The sequence below is a fragment of the Diplotaxodon limnothrissa genome, linkage group LG1 (assembly GCF_057381915.1).
Source record: "Diplotaxodon limnothrissa isolate DT_005_m linkage group LG1, D_limnothrissa_male_GT1.1, whole genome shotgun sequence".
NCBI classification, from domain to species: Eukaryota; Metazoa; Chordata; class Actinopteri; order Cichliformes; family Cichlidae; genus Diplotaxodon; species Diplotaxodon limnothrissa.
The window spans coordinates 35,780,619-35,793,306 of record NC_140596.1 but is presented as its reverse complement, the minus strand read 5'-3'; the positions used below and the strand labels follow the sequence as shown (position 1 = coordinate 35,793,306).

Here is a 12,688-nt window from a genome sequence, read left to right as displayed (position 1 = left end):
TATCTGATCCATTTGCCTTTGCTTGATAAGCCAAATAGAAAGAAACCTCTGTAGCTCAGTGTGAGCTGCTGTCATCTCCCAGTATCTGAACAGTCTTGCAGTCTGACCTTGGCCCGCCTGCACTGCAGCTGTGTGTCTTGCTGTGTGACAGTTTAGGCTGGAGCTTTCCCCGTCCTGCTGTGACTGTCTCTGCTCTCTTTGCACAGCAGACCTAAAATAACTATTGAGGTCACACGTTCATCCTTTAGCGGCTATAATTAGCAGGTTTGCAGCCTGGCTTCAGAAGTGGCAGAGGAGAGTGGCAGGGAAGAGGCGGGGGCAAAACGCAGCATTCCTCAGACATCACAGGAGCAGGAAGATGAGATTACACTCTTTTTTTTTCTCCCCTCCGTCCTTCCTCTATTCCATCCCTCTGTTTGAAAGGGGAAGGATGCTACCCCTCCCCTTCTCCCTGGTGGGTGTTTAGTGTGAGGCCTGGTAAATGTCTGTTGTGACAGCTGGGGGTCTCGTGAGAGGCCGAGTGGACAGCTTGGCCTCCCCCCCCACACCTACTCCTGCTCAGCTTCCTCAACTCCTTCACACCCATATGCCACCGTGGCCTGAGGTCTGGACTCCTTGTCCAGTGTGAGGTCTCACTTAGCCCTGCAGTGACCCCTCACTTCATCAACAGCTCGCCATCTCGCCGCCTGGGTGGCCGAGCCCCTCCGAGCCTTCAGCGGTCTGCTGCTACAGGCCGGGCCCCGACAGCATCACTCAGGAAATGTAGCGTGTAACAACCACCTGATAAATGCGGCTCGGGGTTCAGTCGTCCTCTAAGCTGCTGCTACTGCTTTAAAAGCAAGTTGATTATGTTTACGTGAGTGAAAACCTGATGTGAAATGAATATTCAAACCTGAACATCCATCAAAGCAGTCAGAGCCACAATAAAGATCTTTGCAAAGAAAATGGGTTTTTTTTTCTAAATGTCCTGTTCAGGTTGTTACAGAGTAAAAAGCTGAAGGTGCACAAGCAATTTGAAAGTACTCACTGTAAAGAAATTAACACTGTGCTTCTGGCTCTCTTCCGCAACCTTCCTTCACACCCAACCATTTTCAGCAGCTAGCTGCCCTCCCTAAACCACCTCCTGCTTTAACGGGTTTCTTCTTGTTAAAAGGGAGTTTTTCCTTCCCACTGTTGCCAAGTGGGTTGTCTCGATTGTTGGTTTTTCTCTGTATTATTCCAATCTTTAATTTGCATAAAAAAGGTCCTTTAGGCAACTGTTGTTGTAGTTTGGCCCTATACAAATAAAACAGAATTGAATTGAAGTGCTATTTATCAATCTTTATTTGTCACTATTTTCCAGATTTTAGATAATTACATGTCTGAGCAGTGAACATTTTCTACCACTGCAGGTTGTCCTTGTATTGTCTGAACTAACCTCTCCAGTTTTGGGTGGTTTAACCAGAGAAATTGTTTTAATGAGCATCTGTTTTCATTCATTTTCTTAACTCATTCACTGCCATTGACGTCTATAGCCGTCAATTGCAGTGAATGAGTCAATGGGTTTAACTCATTCACTGCCAATGGCTGGCAGTGAATGAGTTAAATGTCCCTGAAAATACAGTTTGTGGTGTGTGTGTGTGTGTGTGTGTGTGTGTGTGTGTGTGTGTGTGTGTGTGTGTGGCAACTTTTAGTCTCATGATAAATGCCACTAGCCTTTTTCAGAAAATCATGCCTTTTAGATATTGCAGTTTTCCCATATATGTTAATAAATAGTTCATTTGTTCATATCCCCAGTGACCTATTTTAAAAACACGTGAAATGTAATAATAATTATTATTATTATTATTGCTGCAGCAGCCTTGTCTAGTTAAAATATATGTATTGTTAACGACGGGTACAAAAAATGATCGAAAGGCAGTCTGGATGTTTCTTGTGATTTGAACTTCTGTTTTCAAAAGCTTGTTTGCTCCGAGAAGAAAAACCTGATTTTTAGTTTTTGAGTCCACTTACCACTCTCTGCATGTAAGATGAAAGAGCTGATTGTTTTCACTTTGAAGGCCTGGCCTGAAAGGAGACGCTACCGGTAGACTGCAGCGACAACTGCCAGCGAGCGCCAGCCAGACTCTGTCTTTCTCTCTCATCATGGTCACCTAAATGCACAGTAATGGCAGGTTTTGTAATAAGGCTGGGTTGAGATTCACAAGTCCGGAGCGGAATTAAAAACACGACATTCATTTAAGGTTATCGTGTGTTTTGTGAGCAAATGCTTTTGCATATTCGTAGTGTTTCCTCCCTTAAATGAAATATCTACTTTACAGTATTGCAAGTTGCCCTGTTGTCATCCGTTCTCGTAAAGTATAGCCAAACTTTTGAGCGTTTGAGCCGCCATGTTTCCTGCCAGGTAAATGACGCTCTGCAACATGGTGACGTCATTCGGGGCGACTGGAATCGATAAGGGAATCGTTTGCAAAAATGGCAAACAATTCCAAGGAATTGAAACAGTGGGAACCGGTTCTCAACAAGAACTGGGTTTTGATACCCATCCCTACTTAATATTTACTATACAGTAATGGACTTCTATACATTTTACATCAGATTAAAACTTTCAGTGTAAGATTCAGATAATTATTTATTAAAAGCTAGACATTTTAAATGAGAATAAGAAAGAAAAGTATGTCTTTGTGCCCCCTTTTCCTGTTAATGCCCCCCTGGCTAAACTTTGCTAGAGCCGCCCCTGCACAGTTACCAGCCATGGTAACTGTGCAGGTCTTATTCATGAAAATGAGATTCTACGACAGCATAATCCGTTTTCTATTTGTCTGCAGCAGGTCATTAGGTTTCCATTTGCAGTGAAAATATTTGGATCAATGACTGAAGAGCAGCTATCTGTTTTTTAATTAAGTAATATTCCCACACAAATGGATTCAAGTTTCTAATCTCCTTAAACTGAGAAGTAAAGTTTGTTCTGAACTCAGCTCTTCAGGGATAAAGGTGGATTTGAAAAAGGTCGAGCTTCACCACTGACATAGCTTTGTGGTTGCTTAATTATGGGGTAAATTTTTGCTGGCAACTTGGATCGGTCAATTAATTCCACTAGAGTATCTGAAAACCAGCTATGAAGGAAAAAATGCCCCAGATTTTTGATGTGTCTCCCGTGCTGCTCGTTTTATTAGTGAGGGGGGAAAAAATGTATTGAGAGATGAGCAGAGATGCAAACTCCTCGCTATCATGCAGCTCCAAAGAGAAGTGAACTCTCTGTGAACTGTTATTTTTCCCACTGATATTCTGAGATCACCCCCCTCACTCTGCCTCTGATTGACTCTGACATCAAGTTTTTTTGTTTTTTTTTTACTTTTACCATCTCACGTACTCCTAACCCCTACAGGTGAAAATCATTATTAATAGTTATAGTTGATGTGTGTTGGTTAACTAGCTGTAGGAGTTTGGGAGGTAAATTTGTAACATAAGTCTGTGCTTTACTGAGAGGCTATAACATCTTGGCCTTCTGCAAGCTCTGTGATTTTTAGAACCACTGTACAGGTTTTATGTACTTCATAGTATTTACAAGTCAGCATGTAAAGCAGAGGTATTTAAATTCTGCCCTTAGACCCTGTCGGCCTTTTTCTAGCCACAAACCTTTCTTAGCTTTTCTTCCTCACTTCGGTTTCTTTACCGGACTTATTTTAGAATGAAAGATTTAAAGATTGAGCTATGAATTATTTTTATTTCATTTTATCAGTATTTAGTTATAAAATTAAGTTTCTCTTCCCTTCTTGACACCATTTCAGTAAAGTCAAAAGAAACTGGCTGGCCTTCATAAAGTTGAATTGATCCTTAATCTAAGAACTCCTTCCTGCCATTCTCCTCCCCTAAACAAAACTCTGTAGTATTTGCTGCACATGTCTTTTATGCGAGAGAGAAAAAAAAGTTGACCAGAAAAATCTACAAAATAAATTCTTTGGGTTTTTTTGCTGTCCTGAACTATTTCCACTTGTGGCTGAATTAAGGGTTTGAATTACAGTAACCTCCTTGAGAACAACGAAATGCAGCTCCTGAAACATGAAAAGGAAGATGGTGAATAAATGTTGTACAAATGTCTTCTATAAGAAAAGATCCTTGAGCTTTCAATGGCAAAGAAAAAGGGGGTGATGTATGGAAGCGATTAGCAAGAGGTTACACAAAACATTTCTTGTGAAAGTGCTCTTTCTTTGTCGTTTGAGCTCCTGATTATTATTTTGTAAATTGGCCTTTGAAATGATCACACCTGCACTTTCCTGGGTGACATCTACTTGCTGATTGTTCGGTTCAGCTGGAAATCAAAGCAGCAGCTCCTCGCAGTGGAGAAGCTGAAACCAGGAACAGTTTGAATTGTTTGATTAAAAGATTAGCTTTGGTGATTCTTTAGTCGTCAACGTCCTTTCTGTTATTTTTTGTCAACCATTTGCATTTTGATATCCGCTCTATGAATGCAACTTCTGTGTTACAAAGGACAAAATGTTGTCAGCGGATGCCCACGTGTCCGTTACAGTGTGTTCTAAAACAAACATGTTCCACCTCTTTCCTGTCGTTATCAGAAGCTAATTTTATTTGACTTGGTAAACACTCTAATGCCTCGTGGCTGCCGGTGCTGCGTTTGGAACATTTTGAGTAAAGCCGTGCTCGGGCCCGGTTCACTCCTGTTTGGAAAAGAGAGGTGATTGGAGTGAAAGCAGTGTACTGTGAAAGACACACAACTCGCACTGTTTAATGACAGATGCTTAACAGACCGAATAGCTAAGCCTCCCCTCCTCGTATGTGCACACTGTGGAAGGATGAGCGGGCTTCTGCACCTTGTCAATCAAAACTCTTTAAGAGCAGCTGAAGGTCTCGTGGAGCTGGACAGTTTGGGATTTTCTTCAGATGAGGTGTTTATGCTCCGGGAAAAAAATATTTTAACTAAACAGAAAGTTGTTGAGTTTCAGAATTTGCTTTATATTAATCTACTTTTTAAATACCAACATCATTTCCATTTTTCTGGCCTCTCTAAACGGTATAAAAGTAAAGTCCCGTTCCTGCAGTCTTGCGGATTTTGCTTTAGGTTTAAAAACTTGAAATGCTAAGATCTGCGCTGAGACACTGAAGAGCAAAGACTTTGATTCTGCCTTTTACCAACTACAGATCAGGCGTTATATTTGGACAGCTTTTAAAGTATGAACAGGGTCTTTTCTCTGTGTGAGATATAATTGAATAATTTAGCGCCATTAAAATACGTGGCTCTGAAATCTTGGCGACATTGTAGCTACTTACAAACTAAGCCTTCTTGTCGGACGCTCTGTTCCTTCAGAGGTCAGCACTGTCATCAAATGGAGCTTTTCAGCTGCTATAAAATGTCCTTGCTCACTCTGAAATATTCCGAGTGACTTGTTTTTTCCAGGTTTTTTTTTTTGACTGTTTGCTGTATTGTTTTGGGTTCTGTCAGTGTTTGTCAGGCTAAACAAGCTGTTTAAACATAATGTTGTAGCGGTAGTTTTTGTTTTAAATTAGAAATGGATCGTCTTCATGCACCGCGTGATCAGCGCACACATTGGTAGAGGGGTGGGTCGTGCATTCAGACTCTGATAAGCTCTGCTCGCTGTAGAGACAGGCCTGTTTTGTGATTCTGGACTTGACCACAACTTAACTCTTTGGCTGAAGGTTAAACTGTTAGTTATCCTTGTGTTCTCTCTCCTTTATCCTCCCAGCCCTCCTCCTTCTGCCATCCACTTTAGAGTGACTAGGTTTCTCCTACTTTTCAAATCTGCCCCCCACCCCCCCCCGTTTTTTTTCTTTTTCTCTTAATCTTGTTCCTTTTTTTCATTTCTCCTCTGTTCTATTTCATTTTCCCTTTTCTTCATTCTCCCATTGTCGGTCTTCTCAGCACTTATTCTGTTAACCAGCGAAATCGCAATCAAGGTTTGCTTGGTATGTTCAGTAGCAAATCAGTGTGTGCCAAGTGTGTGCCTCCCAGAGGTGGCAGATTAAATCCGACTGCCCTCATTTGACTCTCTGATGCACACCTCAGGGAAACCTGGAGGGCCAAATGCAGATTTGTCATTTGCAGATTTTAGCTGTATTCATGTATTCATTTTTCACTGTAAAGGTCAGCCGTGTGTGTGTGCGCGTGCATGTTCCTCTGAAGTCATTTTTGCCTCCTCTCCCCATCTCCCCAGATAGATACTCTATACAAACACCCTGACCACATACTTTTGTCTGCATTTGATCCAAAGCTTTTTACTTTTTACTGCAAATCGTTATGCTACAGATTACATGTTAAACAATACTGTGTTACTTGACTTTGTTTTAAGAGAGAGCCTTTCTAACAACAGTTTGGTTTCTATCCACCTCTTTTTATGCACACCATGATCCGTCCTCATCTGCTTATCTAATGCAAGGCCACAGAGGGGCTGGAGCCTGTCCCAGCTGTCGTAGGGCAAGAGGCAGGTTATTACAATCTTTAATTGGTCCTTAAACCAAAAAGAAGGCTGAAAATCTGAAAATAAAAATGCATGTTAGCTTAATTCGGTGATTCTAAATTGGCTGTAGTTGTGAATGTGTGTGCACATGGGTTGTCTGTCTTGTCTGTGTTAGCCCTGAGATAGATTAGCGGCCTGTGCAGGATGTGCTTGGTAGCTAGGATAGGTTACAGCCCTGCCAGGTTACAGTATAGCAAAACTGCACAGTGGATTTATTTATATCAACTAAATAACTACAGCACATCAACCGAAATGTGTCAGCAGTATCAACTTTACTTTGGACTTTGATCCTAAAGTCCTACATATACCACAGTTCCCTCGCAGTGTGACGCTGAATTCTCCATTTAACTTTTATGTCTTCTTTTTGTCGAAATAGCTTTTCCTTCTTAGGCCCAAATCCATCCTTATCGGTTGGGGAGGTCGTTATGGGCCAAATATGCAATGTTAAGGATTTCATCATTTCTATTAACAGCATACACTAATTGGCACTTAAAAAACTAGAGTCATGTTTCTCTTTTCTCTCTTTACAACAATTTCCTCACAGTTACGCAGTTATTTCCAAACTTTAGTAAGGTGAGTGGAGGCAGTTTTAACTTGCGCTATTTTCATTTGTCCACGTCAACAAGATCTGGCATTTGTGTTGGCTGCTTTTAGCTTAATCACCCCTAAGTCACCTCTCTGTTGGCGCCAGCCTCTGTTAGTTTTTGTTGGCCGTCTGCCCACCACATACACACAAAAAAACACGCACGCACACACATGTGGTGACACACTATTTTACCTGTCAGAGTGAGAACACATCTCCAATGAGGCAATGGGCCCTGATAAATGTCCGTCACCAAAAAGTCAAGGGCTTCACAGCCGTTCTGCCCTCTTTCTTTTACTCTGCAGAGACCTCACTCAGTGAAACTTTCTGAACCTGACGCGTCACATTATGCTCAAACCACGCAGTGGTAACAGCAATTTAAACACTTCATCTCTGTGTAAATGCATGCCAATGGCTTTGGTAATTTTTTATCCAGAAATTCTTGTAATGTCATAGAAAACAAATGGATGGAAGCAATATGTCTTAGAAAATTAATGTACAGCTGTTTGATAAACTACCTCATAAATTAAAATGCAAATCATTCTCTTCTCAGATTTCCATGAAAAAAAAATAACTTAGCTACTAATCTCAGTAGCTAACCCCTCTCACAATGGGTTAAAACAAGTAATGTGAATATAGAATAAGACTGTCGGAACCAGCAACCTATGAACATAAACTCACGGTAACAGTCTAATACTTACCAGGGTTTAAAGACATTTTATCTTTAATTTTAAAGAGTTTAACCCATTCAATCCCTGTTGCAAAAGCCCTCTTTGTCTTTTTAGCATCTAAAGCAATTCATCAGATTTGACTTCAGTCTCAAGACTCTGATTCTTATAGTCATGCTCTTAGTTTCCCTTTTACTGAAGTGGAGCGATTCATTTATTCTTTTTTTTTTAATTATTATTATATTAAAGCCTATACATTCTGTTAGTACTAAATTCCTTCTGAAGTTTACATTTAGTGTAGTGCAAAAAGTTTACATAGAGTTAAAAATTAGGTGACCATCTGAAACTGAACTATACCGACAACTTTTATATCTAAGGATCTAAAAAATCATAAATTTTTACCCAGACTACAGACTTCCAAGTGTCCCATTAATTACTGCAATATTTCAGCTCATTAATGAGCTAATGATTTATTGATGTTCAAATGGTGCCACCTTAGCTTAATGGCGCATAAAACAGAAATCATCAAGCATCTGTTAGCTGGGCTCTATTGTGGTGGATGCGCCTGCTGTATGTGCGCACCCATGGGTGCTACTACAGCTGCAGAGTTACAGAGATGCAGACTGTGTGGAGCCTCCTGCAGCTGGTGTTGGAGGCAGGATGGGGGCATCCAGGTTAGCAGCTGTGTAAAGTGTTTCCAGTGTGTGCGTCAGAAGAGTGAGTGAGAGGGTCACTCTCCACATTATAATGGCTTCTAGTGTTTCCTTCCAAATCACTCACAATATACATACACATGCAGGCACGTATATTTGTCAAATGGGCATTATGCAACAAGAACATCAAAAGTAAAATGTGTAGTGTACTAGGGGAAAAAAGTACAACTGTAGTGCACATCCTCACAGCGGTGTGTTAATACAGGCCGACTAAGTGTTTTACGTCTCTCTGACTGCTTCTGGTTGCACCTCCCATCCCCAGCCCAAGGTGAGCCCCCAATATGTCAGAAGGAGAGTGATGGGTCTTTGCAGTCGTTTAATAAAGCTCTCCTCCATGGCCTCATTCGTATCAGTCACCGGCTGGCCAGGCAGAGGTCTTCCACGCAGCGGCCGGCCGCTCCATCATACACTCGCAGGCCTGGATAAAGGCTGACACAGCCAAAATCCTGCTCTGGATCTCTGGGCTAAAGTGCAAGATTCACTTGGAAAAAGAAAAGATAATCCATTTACTCTGGCTTTCAATCTTGTCAGCTTGTTAAGTTTCAAGTTTGCAGAAATAAGATCAAGTTTTTGTTTGCAGTGAAATCACAATGAATTTCATTCCAGGTGACAGCTGTTTTACTTTAACATGGCATAACTTAAATCTGCTCCATGAAAACGCTGGCACGGCTGCCAGATTCGGTGTAGAGGTTTACAGTTTTTCAAGAAGAAACACTTAGACATTTATCTAGTGTCATATCAGAATCTCCCAACGGGGACAACAAGAAGCCCGGCTGTCTCCATCTGCTTTGATCCAGCCCATTTCGTATCCAGACGCTGTGGGAATTGTGGTGACGTTTTCTTGACACTTGTGGTGGATCCAATAAAAGACACATTAGTCATTTAGTTTGGTATCGATTTAGAAGCCTCTCCGGACATCAGGTTTTGGTTTGTATTGACTGATTGTTTTTGTTATTTTGGATTGAAGCTGTTCTGTGTGTCTCTGGTTGTAGGATTTCTGTTTTCATCAGAAAATCAGTTCTGTTAGAAATGAAAAAATATAAAGTTAATGCATAATAAACCAAAGTTGCCCTTGATTTTGATATTTAGTGTCACATTTTCCCTCCTTTTCTCCAAGGATGATGAATAATTTCAAACGTTTGCTCTGTTTATGTTAGCGGTACAGTCATGAGTTAGCTGTAAAGCGGGCAAAAAAAAAAGTGTTCTGTGTATGAAACTAATAATTTTATATTTTGCTGAGCCAAAGCTGTGTTTCGTCTCTCATGGTGTAGCAGACTGTTGGTGCTTGTGTGTGTGTTTTTTCAGAAAGTGTGATAGCTCGGTCCACACTATCCGAGATGGCAGTGACCTCATCCCTGGGATAGAAACTTCCTCCTCTTCTTAAATTTGTGAAGCCAAACTTAAGGAAAATAATGCATCTAAAATGTACCTGAAATATAGAACACAGTCTCTACTTAAAAAAATGACATCAATCCGCAGAACTGCCTGCTATGAGTCACCTGGCTCTTTTCACCTAATATGGTTTCCATCTTTTATGTGGAAGCCCTTGATTTTTTGCACAAGGGTGAGAAATGCCATCCATCTGTGGCTGTGAGACACTTAACAGGAGGTGAAGAGGAGATGCATCTCATCTTAAGCTAAATTTGGTTGCGTTGACAGAGATTGATGTGTTTCTTGGACTCATTTTCATTTTGTCTGTCTTTCTGATCTTTAATAAAAATATAACCTACCAAAAGAAAAGTTTGCATCCTATATAAATATATCCATTTTTTGAGAACGTGTTTTTCTGGCTTTCTGTGTCTCTCGTTGTGAAAGAGTAGTAACCTACTCAAGATGTGCCCAATATTCCACCACATGACATCTGTGACCTTAAGTGGGGTAAATGATTGAGAAAATGGAAGACTGGATTGTGTTCACTTATTTCTTCTGTTCCACAAATATTTATTTGCTATAAATTTAATAAAAAAAAATGTGTAATAATCTGATGTATTATCTGGATTCATGCTGATAAATATGTCCCATGTCCCATCCACCCAGCGATGGGTGGTAACTGTAACATCTGATGCAATACATTGTAATTTTGCATTCAGGTTGTCAGTGTGTTTGCATGTGTCTCCATATCAGATAAACCACCAAACTAGACGAGACTAGAATAGGATTGAACACGTAAATTCACGTAAAAGAAAACTACATTTAAAAAAAGAAAACAAAGAAAACAACACAATAGTTTCTGGGTAGGAAAGTGTTAAGCTGGATGTTAACAACCAGCAGCTGATCTTGGTTTGGAAAGCTAAAAGGCAAAAAGAAGTAGCAGTGATTACTCCTCTGCAGCCTGTCGTGTCTGACCTCCAGGGTCGGCCTGTTGCTACAACTCTGACCAGTAAACAAGAGATCTCTGAGTCCGTGTGACTTGTGTTTACAGCTCAGGTTAGTTTTCGCTGGACCGAATTCATCAAGGAACTTTCACGCTGCATTTGAAGCAGTTTCTGTCCTCCCTCCCTCACTCTTTTTTTGCATATATATATATATATATATATATATATATATATATGATTGTGATTGTGATTAAATGGACCTCTTTGATGCAGTTGTTCTCCTTAGCTCAGCATCCCCAAAGAATTTTTCACTGTATTTCAAGAAGGTCCTGTTCCACTTGTCTCTTACAGAACAGATATGTAGAGGTCAACATTGTTCCTTTGTTCTGATGAACACACTGGATCATTCACATGAGAGGAGCGTGCAGCAGTTAACTGCTTCACCTACAGTATATTTATTTTTCTTCAGACATGTTTAGCCCTCTGCTGATGGCCTTCAGAGAGATGGTTCCCACACGTTCATACCTAAAAGGCCTCTGAAGTGCGAGTTTCCTATAGATGTTCAGTCATTGTTTAAAAGCTCTTCCGCTTCCTCCCCTTGCTCTTTTCCTTTTCTCCTTTCTACTTTTTCTCCTATGTCAGGACGAGATAAATGCATGAAGGCAGGCTTCCCCCCCACCCCCCACCCTTTTTTAAAGACAAAACTCTGAGAAGCAGTAGAGGAAATTGAAGGAAAAGCAAAGGAGAAGCAAGGACCAGGGAAAGTGTCGAGCTAAATAAATGGGGGAAGGGAGACTGTTGGCGGGGGTTGCCTTTCAGCCTGTTTCACAGTGGCTGAGTACCTGCTTGTATCAGGGGTTGGGTGGTGACCTTTGACCCTGGGATTGGCAGGCTTCAGTTGGAGCGTCAGGTTTAATTAGAAAGGCACACCACGCAATGCTCTGCAGAGCCTCTGATCCTAGACTGCTAACCCTCAGATTCAGGCCTGATCGGGCAGAAGGGACAACAGATGCATGTAATGAGTAAAAAATACACACAGAGCACGTGAGGTCATCTGCTATCAAAGGCCCAAGAGAACAACTGGGCAGCAATTACATTTTATCAATATTTAATCAAAATGTATCTGGTTCTCATTCTTGAAACCAGTATATGTAGAACAATATAACCACTACATCATAGAAAAAAATTATCTTGTTATATTCCTGTTATTGTCTTTCCACATTTTTAGCCTTTACAGTGAACAGTGCTTTCTTCACATGCTTTATGCAAAGCACACTCTGCTAAATTTACTCATTTTGTCTTTAGGGTTTCGCTTGTTTGGCAGCATGGCTTCTTCACCTGTCCCTTACGCAGTTTCCCACTCAGTGTGTCAGATGTTGAGCTCCTCCTCGGCCTTCTATAGTAATTACAATACTTGTACGAAATGTAGCCCGTTTACAGCTCTGGAAGCCATGCTCAGTGAATTGGAGACCCAGCTCTGCATGCACGCTTGAATATCTAGCAGTGGCTGCTCAAAGGAGGTCATCTGATGGTTGTGGTTTTGTCTGTATTATTATAAAAGCTTTACCTCACAATATAAAGCACCATAAGGCAGCTGTTATTGTGAGTTGGCACTATATAAATAAAAGTAAACTGAATTGAACTGAGATGGAAAGAAAATGCAGAAGGGAAAAGGGATGATGGAAAAACTGTGGCGGTTGAGAACAGACAGTATAGTATTCTTATGGTGCTAGCAGAAAGCCCTATTATGACCTGTTTTGTCCAGCAAGCTAACGTGTTGAATTGTCTTCTGTATGCTCCACTTGGCTGGGGTCACAAGGACTTGGCTCTTGCTTTTAGCACTGAGTTCCTCTAACCTGAAGCCAAAGAGTGTCCGTTCTGATTTAATGTTCGTACATGATTGCTGGTTTGTGAGCTGTAACATAACGACTGTTCG

At 41.0% G+C, this 12,688-nt stretch overlaps 1 protein-coding gene across 2 annotated transcripts in view; it reads left to right on the top strand.

Annotated features, from left to right (window-relative positions):
- The window catches only part of mpped2a (metallophosphoesterase domain containing 2a), an 80,175-nt gene that overhangs the window by 38,381 nt on the left and 29,106 nt on the right, over positions 1 to 12,688 (top strand). The gene's annotated exons all lie outside the window — the stretch shown is intronic.